The following is a 17527-nucleotide window of genomic DNA, read 5'->3' as shown; positions in this document are numbered from 1 at the left end:
GTGAAAGCAAATGTAGTGGCTGACGCCTTAAGTCGCAAGACTATGGCAAGTCTCATAGTTTCTCCTTTGTCCATGGTATGTGAATTGAAAGCACAAAGATGCCGCTTTAGAGATTGATGATGAGGGACAGATAAGAGTTGCGTGGCATGTACAAACAAGTTGTTGATTGATCGATCGTAATGGTCGCCAGAGTGATGAAAAGTATCGGTTACCAAAGAAGTCTAGCAGGTAAGAAACCCGAATTCTCCGTGAGAGATGATGGTTTATTGCTACATCAAAGGTAATGTGCGCCTAGTGATGTGGAATTGAGACAAATCATTATGAAGGAAGCACATGAGTCTCCATTTGCTATGCACCGTGGAACTAAATGTACAGAGGGTCAAAGAGCATTACCGTGGATGGGTATGAAGAGAGATATAGCTGAATTTGTTTCAAATGCCTAACTTGTCGCAAGTAAAGGCAAAACATCAAGTTCCAAATGGTTTGTTACATCCTTTGTCAAGCACTCAGAGTGGAAATGGGAACTAATAACTATGGATTTTGTTACAGTGACTTCCAAGGACACAAGTAGTCATGATGCAAGATGGGTTATAGTTGATGATTGACCAAGTCCGCTCACTTTTACCAGCTGATGGACTATAGCCTGAAAGATTGGCCGATTGTACATATATGAGATTGTAAATTGCATGGAGTGCCAGATTAATTGTGTTCGACAGAGATCCTAGGTTCACTTCTAGATTCTGGGTAGTCTTCAGAGAGCCCTAGGAACTAGATTGAACTTCAAAGACAAAGATTCCACCCATGCATGTATAGCCACCAAAGGCTTATCCAGATATTGGAGGATATGCTACGCTTGTGTGTGATTGAATTTGAAGGTAGTTGGGATACACACTTGCCTTTGATTGAGTTTGCTTATAACAACAAACTACCAATCAAGCATAGGGATGCCTCCATATGAAGCTTTGTATGGTAGAAAGTGCAGAACTCCCCTATGTTGGGATGAGGTAGGTGAAAGTAATATGATTGGGCCAAATATTGTTCAGCAGACAGAGGAAAAGATCAGATTGATCGTAGATAGACTTAAGGGCATCTGCATCCGTCAAGTCCTATTTTGATCCAAAAGAAGAGATATTGAGTACGCAGTGATAAGGTATTCTCAAAGTTTCTCCTTGGAAGAGGATTATGAGATTTGGCGTAAAGGGGGAAACTAAGTCCTCGCTTCATCTGACCATATGAAGTTCGAAAGAGTGGGTCCTTTGGCATATCGGTTGGCATTACCTCCAGAGCTAGCAAGGATACATGTTGGTCTTCCATGTGTCCATGTTAAGGAGGTACAGATCTGACCCATCTCATGTACTATCGCTTGAAGAGATTGAAGTAAATCCGCACTCTCTCATATGAGGAAGAACCCATAAAAATTCAGCTTATGAGGTAAAGCAAATGAGGAATAAATAGATACACCATCATTCAAAGCAGAAGCTACTTGGGAACGTGAAGAGGATATGAGGAGACAAAGACTCACACTGCTCAGAGACTAATGCCGTAAAATTTCGAGACAAAATTTATTTAAGGGGGAGAATTGTAACACCCTATGTTCTAGAGTAGTGCTCACTGCTCTGACCAATGTTGTCCTGGACACCTAGGATGCCTAGAACTACACTTCTATGAGTGAGGAGACATAAAATAATGAAATACAAGAAAAGAAAATACAAGAAAAAGAAAGGAAAAATAATAGCAAAGAAAGGTAACAAAGTTAAGCGAGCCGAGAACCCTAGCGATGGGTGATCAGATCGGAAGTCACTACAGGACTGCTGATCAAGGCGTGGACTGCTGATCTGCCTCGGATCGCAGGGAACCCCGAAAACATTTTTAGGACTTAAATAGACCCTTATTGAAGAATAAATATCATTAGGAAGATCAAAGAAAAATTAAAAATTAGTACAAAGAAAAGTGAGAAATCAAAACTGACAAAACCTTGTTATTTAAAAATCTGAATGCAACTTAACAGGCATTATGGTCATTTGACATCCCGAATTGTCTTTTGTCCTAAATGTCCACTAAAAATATATATTATTACACTTAGAAAATAAAATTAAAAATTATATTGGGTTTAACTAATTCATATAGCCAAAATGGAGTCAATAATGTGTAAATAACACATGTAAGCTTATTATATAGTTAAATTAGTGTGAGTGGGCCACTAATGATTTAATTAAACAATAAAATGTGCTGATGTAAGTCCACTATACCCAGCAGAAACTTCATCTTCTCCATTTTCCCAACCTAGCCGAATTGAAGAGAAAGAAAATCTCCATGGGCGTTTTGCATGAGCTCTCTTAACTCCTCCATTTCAACTCCAATCACTTAGGGTTCTTCATGAAAGTTTGTCTACACATCATAAGGAAGAGCTTGATACCAAATTTAAGAAGTTTAATCAAGGTTTAACAAGTTCCAACCATAAGGTAAGTTAGCATTTTTGAAGATAGCTTTGTTAAACTTTGTGTTCATGTTATGGGTGTTGGTTTTGTGAAGAAAAATTTCAAGTTTGAGAAGCTATTGATATGTTCATTTTGGACAGCCATGGAGTTATGTATTTGATGAAATATTTGTGCATATATTTGATGAGAAATGATGTTGGTTATGGTGATTTAATATCCTAGTAAATTACTTCATATGTATATGGTGATTTTTGCACTTGGATGGAAATTGATGAATTGTAGGATATTTTGGTGTTGAGGAAGTTTTCGGCAGCCTTGGGATTCTTGGATAAATGTATGTGTTCATGAAGGTGTTGGCAGAAATATTGGCATTAAGGTTGATGGATATGTATATAGATTGATTGTGTAAAGTGTATGTAAGAACTAGTAAGGTTTAGGTGTATATGTGATTGTACTTAGACTTTGTAAATGTGAGTTTTAATTGGTGTGTTAAGGATGTTTGTAATCTGCCCAAAGTGATGTTAATGTAAAGTGGAATATGGTTTTGGTAATGAACCTAAACAGAATTGGTAAGGGAAGTGGACATATAGTAATGTAAGTGTGTAATTGATGCATGTTTAAGTAAGGTAGTTAAGGGCAGTATGCATTTTAGTCAATAACTTTAAATGTGTAACATCAATTGGTATGAGACCAATTGGAGGTGAAACTAGGCACAAAATGTGCCAACTTTCATTGAGAAAGCATACAAAAATTCTGCTTGCACGGTGACATAAGAAAATGACCACCTGGATTAAGTGCAAGTGAGGCCTGAAAATTGACCATTTGGGCAGCAGTTAGTTTTTAGGCCATAACTCATTCAAAACAGGTCCAATTGACCTGAAATTTTAACCATGAATAGTTAAGACCCATACCTACAAGTCTTATGAAGTTACCAAAGCCCAGAAATGACCAGAAGTAAGTCAAAAAGCTTGCACAAGTTCGGGTCCAAAAACTGGCCGAACCAAAGTTGACCAAATTGACCTAAAATTGACCTAATTTGATGCCATTTGACCAGCAATAGTATAATGACCATAACTTGGTGTACTTAACTCAGAATGACCTAAAATTTTGCCCCGTTCCATAAGACATAGATCTACAAGTTTGTAGTTTTGACCAAACCCAAAACCGAGGGAACTAAGTCGTCTGCTAGGTCAAACTAGTATCCCTAATCCAAAGAATTTGCAATAAAATGCAAGGAAACGCAGATACATAGAAAGGAGTTTGCAAAATGTACCAACCCTAAAACCCTATCGAATGTGACATATTAATGACACTAAAACCTAATTTACCTAAAACGCATCGAGGGTCGGTATATTAGGTGATTGAACAAATAATAGTCTTCTGGAATTACTTATCAACATTATCATAGAGACGCTTTAATTTAATAATCAAACACTTCAAATTGTGTTTCTTACTAAAGACTCAGAAAAGGGAAGGAAACATCGAATCCGCATCGAGAGACGCTTATCGAGGTTTGTGCACAACTAGTTTTCAACCGATTTTGCTCAATAATATTTCCTATGATTAATTGTATGTTATTGTTTTAAATTGTGTTTGTGCACAACAACTATTTCTTTTGAATTATTTTCAATTGAAATAAATTATGACTATTTGCATATTATTGTTTTAAGTTGTGAAATTGTGAAAATGGTTTGAATGATATTTGATGGATACTTATTGATTGAAAAGCAATCAGAATTGGTTTGAAACCACAATATCATGTACATTGATTGTATTCCTCGCTAGCTTGTCTAGTGGGATGAATTGAATTCCCTCTCTGGCTGAAGTGTTGAGGTGTGTGCCTGTTGAGGACAAATAGAATGAGTACTCATATTTTTGCTAGCTAGCCATGTTATTCCTCATTAGTCATTGACTTTTGGAACGAATTGAATACCTCATTAGCCATCAGCTTTTGGGACGAATTGAATTTTGGAACATGATTTAAGTCGTGTGTGATTTATTTATGCATATTGTAAGATTGTAAATGAGTTTAAATTTTACTGACATTCACTGCCTTTTGAATTTAGCTATGTTTTGATTATCGAGATTTATTGTAATATTGTGTTAAATTCCTTATGACATTATTGTATTGAAATTAACTATGGTTTTTAGTATCCACTATATATATGATTTATGAATTGTGATTTTAATTGTATTTGGTTAATGTTGTGCACCACTGAGACATTGTCTCAAATATAGCTTTTATTGCCGCAGTAGACAGATGCAGATGGCAAAGCAGACTAGGTCGCTAGTACCTCCAATGAGAGACTACCGGTATAATGAGTATACCAATATTTTGTATTTTGTAATGTAATGTATGTTCAACAGATGTACATATTGTTGTTGGTTTTGAGCAGTTGTAAATTAAAATTGTACATTAGAGTTGTAAAATAAGGGGTAGGGGTTAGCCAAGCCACTTATGCATTTTCTGGGCTCTTCGCTGCAGCACCTAAAACTCCCGATTTTTCAAGCTCTTCCGAATTCGCTCTGCTCCTAAGGGTTTTAACTTTCTTAGCTTTAAGTTCTTGTTTTCCTTAAAATGAGCGGCGCAAGGTCGAGCGGTTTCCACTTCCATTCAGTTCTTGTGGTCGTCCAAGAAGAAGAGGTGGTCGCCGAAAGACAACCGTAACCCTAGGGTCTCCTGCTCTGTACCGGGGCGGATCGCACCATCAAGGCATGCACCCATTTCACGAGAATCTTCCCGGTGACGAGCTGCCATCGATTTGCAAGAACTGACCGTAATCGCTTAGCCGTGGAGTACAACATTGAGCCCATCTATATGAACTTATCCCTGGTCACTACATCAATGAGCCATCACCTTTGAAGAGAGAATGACATGGTTATGGTATACGAGGAATAAATTAAAGGCCGTCTTTGCCTGACACCCTTACCCGGTGGTGGCTGTGATACTCCGAGTAAGTAATGCCGCACTGCAATCGCACTCTCTAATATACTCCATTTAATTTGTGTCATGCTTTTGAAGTTAATTTATGAACATGATTTATTTTAATTCATTTATCAAAAGTATTATTCATTTGAGGTTCAAGATTTTAAGGAAAATCCAAGTGAGTACCGCTAAAAATGGAGAAAATAGCTTCTTCTAACTCGTTAAAAACACTTCCAATATACTATTTCATTCATTCTCAACTCCAATATCATCAATAAAACTCAATATCAATATCTCAATAATTTGTCAATTTCGTGTCTCAACAACCTTTTCATTTCTCAAACATCCCTTTCTGGTTCTCATATATAAACAAACTTTAAATACTAAACTTAATACCATACATGACCATAAATCTTTATTATTTACATGAACCTCAAAATACATTACATAATCCCAAATACATATGAGAAAATAAAAATTTAATTACAAATGACAAATGACATCTAGTGTCCTACCAATGCACTCGCAGTGACGCAGGTGACACTGACACCGAGCGTAATCGCCGGATGGACTCACCTACCGAGGTTCACTGGCTCACGATCGATCTTCCAGCATCCACGCTGTGGCAAGCAACGCGCTAAGCAATAATGCTTAGTGGTGCAATAATAAAATAAAGAAAATAGCAAGAAAACAAATATATAGTGAATGTGTATGATTCATTTGTTTAGTATGGTTATATATACATTAATTCAAGAACTTGGTTCATTTCATTCATTTGCTGCCCAAGTAACCTACACTAGGCGATCGGATCGATAACGGTAACCGCACCGTACCTAGTACTGGCCAAAGGCCACACCATCGGTCACATATGTATCTCCCGGCAGCAATGTAACCTAACAAGTCAGAATAATATCGTGCACAAGGCCAAGTCTCAATATAAAGTCAATGGCTAAAAGCCATGAAATCGCTGCACGGCATTTTTGCCATGTGCGATCGCTTAATCAACCCTATTGGCATGCCAAACTATCCAAACCAATCTTGTTAGGTATACTAGGCATTTGAAACTCTTAAATTTGTCAATTTGTGAATTTCAACTTTTTGGTGTCACTATTCATCATTGGTCAACAAAAATGTTGACTTTTGGAATAAAATGTGTACATTGCCTTTGGCACTCCCAACATACCACATTTGGTGTTTAAAACTTGTTGGCATTAAGTGTTAATACCATTTCAAAGTGTAACCTACACAAGCAGAAAATTTCAGTTTTGGTGAGTCAACTTTACTGTTCCATTGACACTGTTACGTTGGAATTTGAAGAAATGTAAAACATGAAAGTTGTTCTTTATTTTGTCTAGTTGAATTTCCTTTTTGAATCACTCCATTTGGAGTTTTGTAGCTCCAGATATGGCTCAAAACCTGTTGTCCGATATGCATTCTGCAGAAATTTACCATATCTACAGTGCATGAACAGTAACTTGAGTCACTTGGTTGAATGGGTTCTGGCCATAATTTGGGGTAGGTTCTTCATGAAAGTTGTTTGTCTATGTCTTAACTTGTTGCTGTAAAAATTTCAGCCAATTGACCAAATCTACAGTGAGTTATGGCCAAATGAACAGTTACTGTTCATTTGGCAAATTCTGCAGAATTCAGTGCAGGGTATCCGGATTGTGGTTGAGTTTTGACTCTTTTGCTTTGGTCTTTGGGCATGGTTTCTTCAGCAAAATGTGCCATTATAAGCCTAGTTTCATGTCCAATTGGCCAAACACCAATTGGACTAACACAGCCTGTTATGAGCAAGCAAAGGGACTGAATTTTCAGTCCCTATGTCGCCCTAGGCAGATTTCACTTTCACTTTACTCCTACCATTTTTCAGTTCTAATTATGGTCAATATATCCAAAATGGTCACTTATTGACCATTAGGAGTGTTCTTTAATAGGTTGGTCAGCCAAGCCACTTTTTCATGCCTCAAAACCCTAGTGTCCAAGGCAATTTACCCATAAACCTCCTTTAGCACCCTAGTTAAACATCTAGGTAATTATATAACTCTAAATACAATCTCCAACTCATGCTAAGTCCATTAAAAACATTCAAAACACTCCTTATTGGTTCTTCTTAGGGCTGCTAAAATTGAAGTGTTCATACCTATAGGTTTTTGTTCATTTAAACTACAAATCTTACTAAGTTCAAGTCCAAAATCATGGAATTAAAGAGTTTAATGGGTATAAGTGCACTAACCTTGTTTGGGCAGAATTTCCAAAGCCCTAAACCTCACTTTTCTTCCTTTCCTTGGCTGCCAAAAGCTTCCAAGTGATATGGTCAAGGTTTAATGAAAGGGGTTAGGTTTCTAGTGGTGGAAACTCATGGGAAATGGAGGTAATGAAAGAAAATTTTTCATGAGGAGGAAGAAGAGAGGATCACGTTTTTTAAGGTAAGAAGAAGAAGAAGAAAGTGCAGCTGGTTTTTTTACAATTGTTTAGGCCTTTTATCTCTTTATTAGTTAGTCAAATAATGGCTAAATTTGATTGGTCATAGTTTTTCTTAATGACATCATAATTCCATTTACTTACTTTTCTTCAATTTTCCTTTCTTTTCTTTCTATTCATTTTCAATTCAATTTTTTTTAACAATATTTATTCACATTTTATGTCATATAATTTATTTACTTAATTGGACAAGTTGGTCAAAAATCATCTCTGAAGACGAAATGACCAAAATGCCATCCTTTTGGCTTATAAAGCCAAAATCTTCTGTACTGATCTAAAAATTTTTCTAAGCATTTTCTTGGCATTCTAATGCTATCGAAACCTCAATGACTCTTCTCTGGAGTCCCAAAAATTATTTTATGAATTTTTCCCTGGGTTTAGGCCTTCTAGCTGTGAAAACCGCAACTTCCCACTGGGTTACCCATCACTAGGGCACCGGCTCATTTAACTTAGTTGTATTTTATTTCTAAAATTTTTCTTGCATTTTTCTTATTAATATTTAAGTTAATTATGGCTCCTCACTTTAGTCTAAATATTTTTCCAAACGTTCTAACTATCTGGACCGATACAAGTCACCAGAACAGTAGAATGTACAGAATTGCTATAGTGAGGGTGTTACAACTCTTCCCCTCTAATTTAAATTTCGTCCTCGAAATATACCTGATGCAAACAGTTGAGGGAACTGTTGCCTCATTGTCTCTTAACTTTCCCAAGTTGCCTCCTCAGTGTTGTGGTGCCTCCAAAGCACTTTCACCAGTGGAATCTGCTTATTCCTCAACTCTTTCATTTCTCGAGCCAAGATCTGTATGGGTTCTTCTTCATATGTCAAATCCAGTTGTACTTCAATTTCTTCCATAGAGATGACATGTGAAGGATCCGAGCGGTATCTTCTTAGCATAGATACGTGGAACACATTGTGGATCTTGTCCAGCTCTGGAGGTAAAGCTAGCCTGTAGGCCACTGGTCCCACACATTCAATGACTTCATATGGGCCAATGAACCTAGGGCTTAACTTACCTTTTCTTCCAAACCTTAGTACCTTCTTCCACGGTGACACCTTGAGGAACACTTTATCACCAACTGCATGTTCTATTTCTTTTCTCTTCAGGTCAGCATAAGATTTCTGTCTATCTGAGGTAACTTTCAGATTGGCTTTAATTAGCTTTACCTTCTCCTCAGTCTGTTTCACCAGGTCTGACCCTATCAGTTTGTCTTCACCTAATTCAATCCAACACACTGGAATTCTACATTTCCTCCCATACAGTGCTTTATACGGGGTCATTTGGATGCTAGCTTGGTAGCTATTGTTGTATGCAAATTCTGCCAGTGGGAGGTATCTATCCCAACTTCTCTCAAACTTAATGACACAACTCCTCAGCATATCCTCAAGGACCTACCATGTATTTCATGTTATTATTATCATTTCAGTTCAATATTTGTATTAATTCAATTGGTTTCAATGTTTACCTGGATTACTCTTTCTGATTGCCCATCCGTTTGAGGATGGAAAGCTGTGCTGAAGTGGAGTTGTGTACCTAAGGATTCAAGCAGCTCCTTCCAAAATCTCGATGTAAACCTTGGGTCTCGATCAGATATGATGGAAAGTGGAATTCCATGCAGTCTAACTATCTCACTGATATATAATTCTGCTAACTTCTCCAGTGAGTAGTCAGTCCTAACTAGCAGAAAGTGTGCTGACTTTGTCAATCTATCTACTATCACCCATACTGCATCATGCTTCTTCTGGGTGAGAGGTAGACCACTTACAAAATCTATGGTGACCTGATCCCATTTCCATTCAAGTATGCATATAGGCTGTAGCAAATCCGATGGAACTTGATGTTCTGCCTTGACTTGCTGACATGTCAAGCATTTAGTCACATAGCCAGTTATGTCCTTCTTCATACCAAGCCACCAATAATGAAGCTTCAGATCATGATACATTTTTGTACTTCCTGGGTGCATAGCATAAACACTAGTGTGTGCCTCTTTTAGAATACTGGCTTTCAATTCCCCATCATCTGGTACACACACTCTTCCTTTGTAGTACAGACACCCATCTACTTTCACTTCATAGTCAGTTTCTTTCCCTTCTAGGATTTTGCTCATAGTAGCCATTAACTTCTCATATACCTTCTGCCCATCTAAAATCTGCTATAGCAGGTTTGGCCTCACTTGCAACTCAACCAAAATAGCTCCATCTCGAGCCAAAGATAGACGGGCATTCAATGATCTCAAAGCTGTGATGGATTTTCTACTCAAAGCATCTGCAACTACATTTGCCTTCCCAGGATGGTAGTCAATCACACAATCATAGTCCTTCAGAAACTCAATCCATCGCCTCTATCTAAGGTTGAGCTCCTTTTGGGTTGGCAAATATTTCAGACTTTTGTGGTCAGTGTAAATGTAGCACTTTTCACCATACAAGTAATGCCTCCATATCTTCAGTGTGAAGATAATTGCTGCAAGTTCTAGGTCATGGGTAGGGTAATTCTGTTCATGTGGCCTTAACTGCCTGGAAGCATAGGCGACTACCTTCCCCCCTTGAATTAATACACACCCTAACCCAATATGCGAGGCATCACTGTAAACCACAAAGTCCTTTCCCGACACTGGTTGTGTTAACACTGGTGCCTCTGTCAACATAGCCTTCAACTTCTCAAAACTGGCCTGACACTTGTCATTCCTGTCAAATCTGACATTCTTGTGTAACAACTTGGTCATTGGAGCAACTATTAAAGAAAATCCCTTCACAAATCTTCTATAATACCAAGCTAGTCCTAAGAAACTTCTGACCTCAGTTCTATTTTTTGGAGGCTTCCATTCCATCACTACTTCTATTTTCTTGGGATCCACTCTAATCCCATCAGCTGACACTATGTGTCCAAGGAATGCAATCTCATTCAACCGAAAGTCACACTTGGACAACTTAGCATACAACTTCTTTTCTCTTAGGGTTTGTAGAACAATCCTCAAATGTTCATCATGTTCTTCCCTGGCCTTGGAATACACCAAAATATCATCAATAAAGACCACTACGAACCGATCTAGGTATGGATGGAAGATACGGTTCATAAGGTCCATGAATGCTGCTGGTGCATTTGTTAGGCCAAAAGGCATCACTAGAAACTCATAATGCCCATACCAAGTCCTAAATGTAGTCTTTGGCACATCTGCATCCTTCACCCTCAACTGATGATACCCTGATCTGAGATCAATTTTGGAAAATACTCCTACTCCTTCAACTGATCAAACAGATCATCAATTTTAGGCAACGGATACTTGTTCTTCACAATCACTTTATTCAACTGCTGGTAATCGATGCATAACCTCAAAGTCCCATCCTTCTTCTTTACAAAGAGCACTGGAGCTCCCCATGGTGACACACTAGGGCGTATGAACCCCTTATCCAGTGACTCCTGTAACTGGATTTTCAGCTCCTTTAACTCAGTAGTTGCCATCCTATAAGGAGCAATAGAGATTGGTGCTGTACCTGGCAGTATCTCAATAGCAAATTCGACTTTCCTTTCTGGTGGTAAACTAGGCAATTCTTCAGGAAACACATTTGGAAAGTCTCTTACTATGGGTATGTCATACAGATCTGGCTTAGCTTGCTAGGTATCCACCACATGTGCTAGGTTGGCTTCACAGCCTTTTCTCATCAATTTTCTTGCACCTGTGGCTGAGATGATATTGGATAAGAAATCTGTCCTTTCCCCCACAACATTAATCTCATTACTCTCAGGAGTTTTCAAGGAAATCCTCTTCAATTTACAATCAACCATTGCCTGATGACGTGACAACCAGTCCATTCCTAAAATCACGCCAAACTCATGGAAAGGCAATTCAATCAGGTCTGCCAAGAATTCATACCCCTGAATCCTTAACGGGCAACCTTTGTACACCTTGTTCACCACTACACTGTGGCCCAATGGATTAGTGACCAGAATGTCTTGGTCACTCTCCCCTACTAGTATCCCCCTTTCTACGGGTAAGTTGATGCAGATGTATGAATGAGTGGATCTTGGATCCACTAATGCATGCACAGATGTGTTGTAGAGGGAGAACGTACCCCTTATAACATCTGGGGCATCTTGCTCCTCTTGAACTCTCATAGCATAGGCTCTGGTAGGTGCTCTAGCCTTTGGCCTCTCGGCTAGCTCAGATGCAAGTCTTTGTGATGGACTAACTGCCTTAGATTTACCGGACTTCCTACCCCTTTGAGGTGCAGGGGCAGGCCTATCTGCTTGTGCTAGAGCAGCTGTGGTAGTTCTGCGTGGACAGTTCCTTAACTGATGCTCTGTCGACCCACACCTTAGGCAGGCACTCGTCACTCTCCAACACTCCCCCTTATGCCACTTCAGGTAGTGTGGACAAGCAGAAGATGTTGGGGCTAGTCCCCTGAACACCGTCCCTAAAGAGCTGCCCACTAATGGTGTGAACTGGCCTCTCCTAGGTGTAAACTGTGGCCTGGGCCCCTGGGACTAACCCTAACCTTGAGGCTGACCTGTACTCTGAGTAGGTGGACCTTTGAACTTCTTCCCAGGTGTAGGAGATGAGCTAGACTGATCCGAGCCCCTCTTTTACTGTCTCTCTCTTCTGGTCTGCTCACTTATTCTGACTTTCTCAACTTTTATTGCATCTTCGACTAACTTGGTGAAGTCTGTGATTCCCAAGGCAGTGATCATTATCTTTATATTGTCATTTAGTCCCTCTTCAAATCTTTTACACCTTTCAGCCTCATTAGGGACTATCTCCCTTCCATAATGGCTTAATCTGATAATTTTTTTTTCATACTCTGCCTCAGGTTAATGAATTCTCTTCTCCTCTCTTCCACATATACACTACCCACATACTTCTTTTTGAACTCTGAGAGGAAGAAGTCCCAGGTTATTTGTTCTAGCTGCACTTCACTGGATACTGTATCCCACCATTGAGAGGCATCATTTTGCAGTAGAGATACAGCAGCTTCTAAGTTTTGCTTTGGAGTGTAGTGGAGTTGTTTTAAAACTCTTCCCGTTCTGCTCAACCAGTTCTCAACTGCAACAGAATCATCTTCTCTCTTACCAAAGAAATCTACTGTTCCAAATTTCCTCAGTTTTTTCCAGATGAGATTTCTGCTGTGGAGGTGGTGGTGGAAGCATTACCCCTGCCATTTGTCTGAAAAACTATGCCATTTGCTGGAAAATGGCCTGTGGAGGCTGAGCAGGCTCTGCTAGAGCTGGTGAAGCAGGTTCTCCCCTACCCCCAATCTCAGCTGCTGCAGGTGGAGCATGACTCTCCACTTCCTCCTCAACTGCCCTCTGTGACATGGGCTCCATATCCTAATCAAAATAAGAAAACTAAACAGATTTGCATTAGTGTCACCTCGACTCTTACAAATACAATGCATGGTATGGACTCAATCTAGACCCAGAAATGCGTAAACCGTGCTCTGATACCACTAAATGTGACACCCCTTACCCGTCTACAGTATAGCCAAGCAAGATATGCCACACTGTGTACCGGAATACCATATTTGATCCCAATTATTTTTATCCTTCCTTAATTTATTTCTTTATGATGATGAAATGCAATTTGGGAGATATAACTCATTTAAGTCATTTATAGAAATTATAAATTCATTTGAGGTTCCGAAAATTTTATAGAAAATCCGACAGAGTGCCGGCTAAAAATGGAGAAAACAGTTCTTCGGAACCTGTGAAAAACACTCCCAAATATTCATCCATATTCTCAAACTCCAATAACCATCAACATGGCCTCAACAATTTTCAACATTCACAACCATCTCAAGTTTTCAATATGAATCCACAATTTCATTCAGATCAAAATCAAATTTAATTTCATGAAGATATTCTCAAATTATATTAATTAATGAAATTTTACAAAATATGTACATCAACATATGATTATATAAATTTACTATTTACATGAGTTCATAATTTACAAATCACAAACTACTACCTATCATAAAATGCAAAAACCAAATTTCAAAAGGAACTTAAAGGTCCTACCACTGATGCACTACAGATGAGAGGTGACTTTGACTCTATGCAGATTTGTGACCTCACCCAGTCTGTGGTCTGCTGGGCTCTCTATCAGTCTCTCCAAAACCTACGCATGGCAAAAAGTAACGCGCTAAGCAATAATGCTTAGTGGTGCCAATAATAAAATAAAGAGAACTAAAAGGAAATAAATATGCAGTGTATATATTAATGTCTTATGCAGACAAATTTTTGGTAATTATTTGTAGTTTTATTTATTTAGTATTTGTTATATCCATTATTTCATTAAATTTATCAACTTTCATTTTTGGTTGCCCAAGTAAACTATACAGGATGACTGGACTGGATAAATGGGTAAACTAGCACTGGGTACTAAGTACCTCAGGCCGTCACACCATCGGTCACATAGTGTCTCCCAATGTACAATAGAATAGCTGATAAGCTGTAATAACATTAGTCACAAGGCCAAGTATCATCATAATATCAGAATGGCTAAAATCCATAAAATCACAGAATGGCATAATGCCATGTGCAGTACTACTAACTGAACCCTATTGGCATGCCAACCTATCCAAACCAATCTTACTAGGTGCACTAGGGCACATTACAAAGTTATTGATTGAATTTTCATGTTTTACATGTAAGGTTACTATTCATTTTACTATTTAGGTCAAATTATTGACTTTCCAATGCATAGTAGCTACATAAGTCCTAATCACATAAATTTACCACATTTTGGTTCCCAAAAGTGTTGGCATTAGTTGCCAATCCATACTTCTAACTAATGGTGAATAAATCAGAAATTTCAGTTTTGGGTGCTAGAGTTCACTGTTCCATTAGGCCATTCTACAGTGAGATTTTGGCCAAATATTATTCATCAAAGTTGTTCCTTATTGTGTCTAGTTACATTTCTTTTTTTGAATAACTCCATTTGGAGTTTTGTAGCTCAAGTAATGGCCTAAAAACCATAACTGGTCGGATTGCAATTTTTCCAGAATTTCTGGGCAAAATCAATTCTGCAGTTTTTATACACTAATTGCAGGTCAGTTTTTGGACATGTTATGGTCAAAATTTGGGTTTGTTTTCTTTATGAAAGTTATAGGGCTATGTCTCATCTTTCTATTGGTAAAAATTCAGGTCAATTAGACCTTTCTACACTGAGTTATGACCAAATGAAAGAATACTATTCATTTAGTCATTTTGCCCAGGCAGAATGTATGTCACCCGGATTTGGTCAATTTTTAGGGCATCCTATGTTTAGTTTCTGGACAGAGTTCCTTCACCAAAATTATGCCATTATGTGTCTAATTTCATATCCAATTGGCCTTGCACCAATTGATCCTACACAACTCAAGTTATAGCTACCCAAACATGCTGGATTCACATCCAGACTTGCAGGGCACTCAAGGCAGCACCTCTAACCTCAATTCCCATGGCACAATTCACTTCAACTCCTACTCAAACATAACCAAATGGTCACTAATTGACCATTAGAATTTCCTTTCACCAATACATGAGCAAAACCCCAGGTTTTTCCCAAACCCTAACTCCAACAATTTCAATTCTCTATATACATACAATCCATGAATTAAAACACCAAAATCATGTTCGATGGCAGCCATGCACAACTATTATGCAATCAAATTGGCACTAACCTTGTTAGAGCTAACTCCCAAGCTTGCAAAACCTTCCTTTTTTCTTCTTCTTTTTGTTGGCTTGAGAGAGTTTAAGGGGTGAGGAAAACTTTTTGTGAAGAGAGTGAGGGATTTTGAGGTGAAATGGTGTGGGGTATAAAGCTTGATAAAGCTTTAATGGAGGTTTGGGGTTAGGGACGATTTTGGCTGGGTTGAGAGAGGTAGGGGATGAAGATTTTTCTCTTTAATTTCTTCCCACTTAACTCTCTTTAAGTTGACTTATTATAGCTTGGTGAAATTTGATTAGTGGTGGCTTTAATAATAACATCACATGATGTCAAAAGTCCCATTTTTCTTCATTTTTCCTTTCTTTTCTTTCTATTCATTTTCAATTCAATTTTTTTAACAATATTTATTCACATTTTATGTCATATAATTTATTTACTTAATTGGACAAGTTGGTCAAAAATCATCTCTGAAGACGAAATGACTAAAATGCCCTCCGTTTGGCTTATCGAGCCAAAATCGTCTGTACCTATCTAAAAATTTTTCTAAGTATTTTCTTGGCATTCTAATGTCATTGAAATCTCAATGACTCTTCTTTAGAGTCCCAAAAATTATTTCATAAATTTTCTCCTGGGTTTAGGGCTTCTAGCTGCGAAAACCGCAACTTCCCACTGGGTTACCCATCACTAGGGCACCGACTCATTTAACTTAGTTGTATTTTATTTCTAAAATTTTTCCTACATTTTTCTTGTTAATATTTAAGTTAATTATGGCTCCTCATTTTAGTCTAAATATTTTTCTAGACGTTCTAACTATCTAGATCGACACCGGTCATCAGAACCGTAGAATGTACAGAATTGCTATAATGAGGGTGTTACACTGACTTCTTCTAATAGCTTCTGATATTTTTTATCATTTTGAGCAGCCATTCTAATCTGATCAATCAACATTGGCTGTACATGCCATGCAACTGCTGTCTACTCCTCATCATTAATCTCTAAGCTGGCATGTAATGCTCTCAATTCATGTACCATAGACAAAGGAGACACTCTTACACTTGCCATAGTCTTGTGACTTAAGGCGTCAGCCACCACATTTGCTTTCCCTGGCTAATAGTCTATCAGAAAATCATAGTCTTTAATTAATTCTATCCATCTCCACTAACTCAAGTTCAAATCTTTCTGGGTGCCCAGATACTTCAAACTCTTATGATCTGTGTAGATGTAGCACTTTTCCCCATATAAGTAGTGTCTGCAGATCTTAAGAGCAAATACAATAGCTGCAAGCTTCAAGTCATGTGTTCGATAATTTCTCTTATGCGGTTTCAGCTGGCGTGATGCATATGCAATAACATTCCGATCTTGCATCAGTACACAGCCTAACCCATTATGAGAAGCATCACTATAAACTGTGTATTCTTTACCCGGGGTAAGTAAAGTCAGGACTGGAGCTTCTGTCAAACATCTATTCAACTCATCAAAACTCTGTTGGCATTTATCCTTCCACTGAAATTTCACATCTTTCTGAAGCAGCTTGGTCAGTGGAGAAGCTAACATAGAGAACTCCTTCACAAAACGGCGGTAGTATTCAGCTAAACCCAGAAAACTACGAATCTCTGTGACATTTCTAGGTGGCTTCCAATTAAGGATAGCTTCTATTTTACTTGGATCTACCTTGATGCCCTCAGCTGATACTATGTGCCTTAAGAAGGATATTTCCTTCAGCCAAAATTCAAACTTTGATAATTTTTCATATAGTTTTTTCTCCCTCAAAGTCTACAGTACAATCCACAGATATCGATCATGCTCCTCTGCACTCCTCGAATAAGCCAATATGTCATCGATGAATACCACCACAAACTGATCGAGGTATGATCTGAAAATAGTGTTCATCAAATCCATAAAAGCAGCCGGAGCATTAGTTAACCCGAATGGCATGACTAGGAATTCATAATGGCCATATCGAGTTCTAAAGGCAGTTTTTGGAATACTCTGCTCTTGCACTTTCAGCTGATAATAACCCGATCTCAGGTCA

This window comes from Hevea brasiliensis, chromosome 5 (genome assembly GCF_030052815.1).
Source record: "Hevea brasiliensis isolate MT/VB/25A 57/8 chromosome 5, ASM3005281v1, whole genome shotgun sequence".
Classification (NCBI taxonomy): domain Eukaryota; kingdom Viridiplantae; phylum Streptophyta; class Magnoliopsida; order Malpighiales; family Euphorbiaceae; genus Hevea; species Hevea brasiliensis.
The sequence above is the reverse complement of the archived record's forward strand: the minus strand, read 5'-3'. Positions refer to the sequence as shown.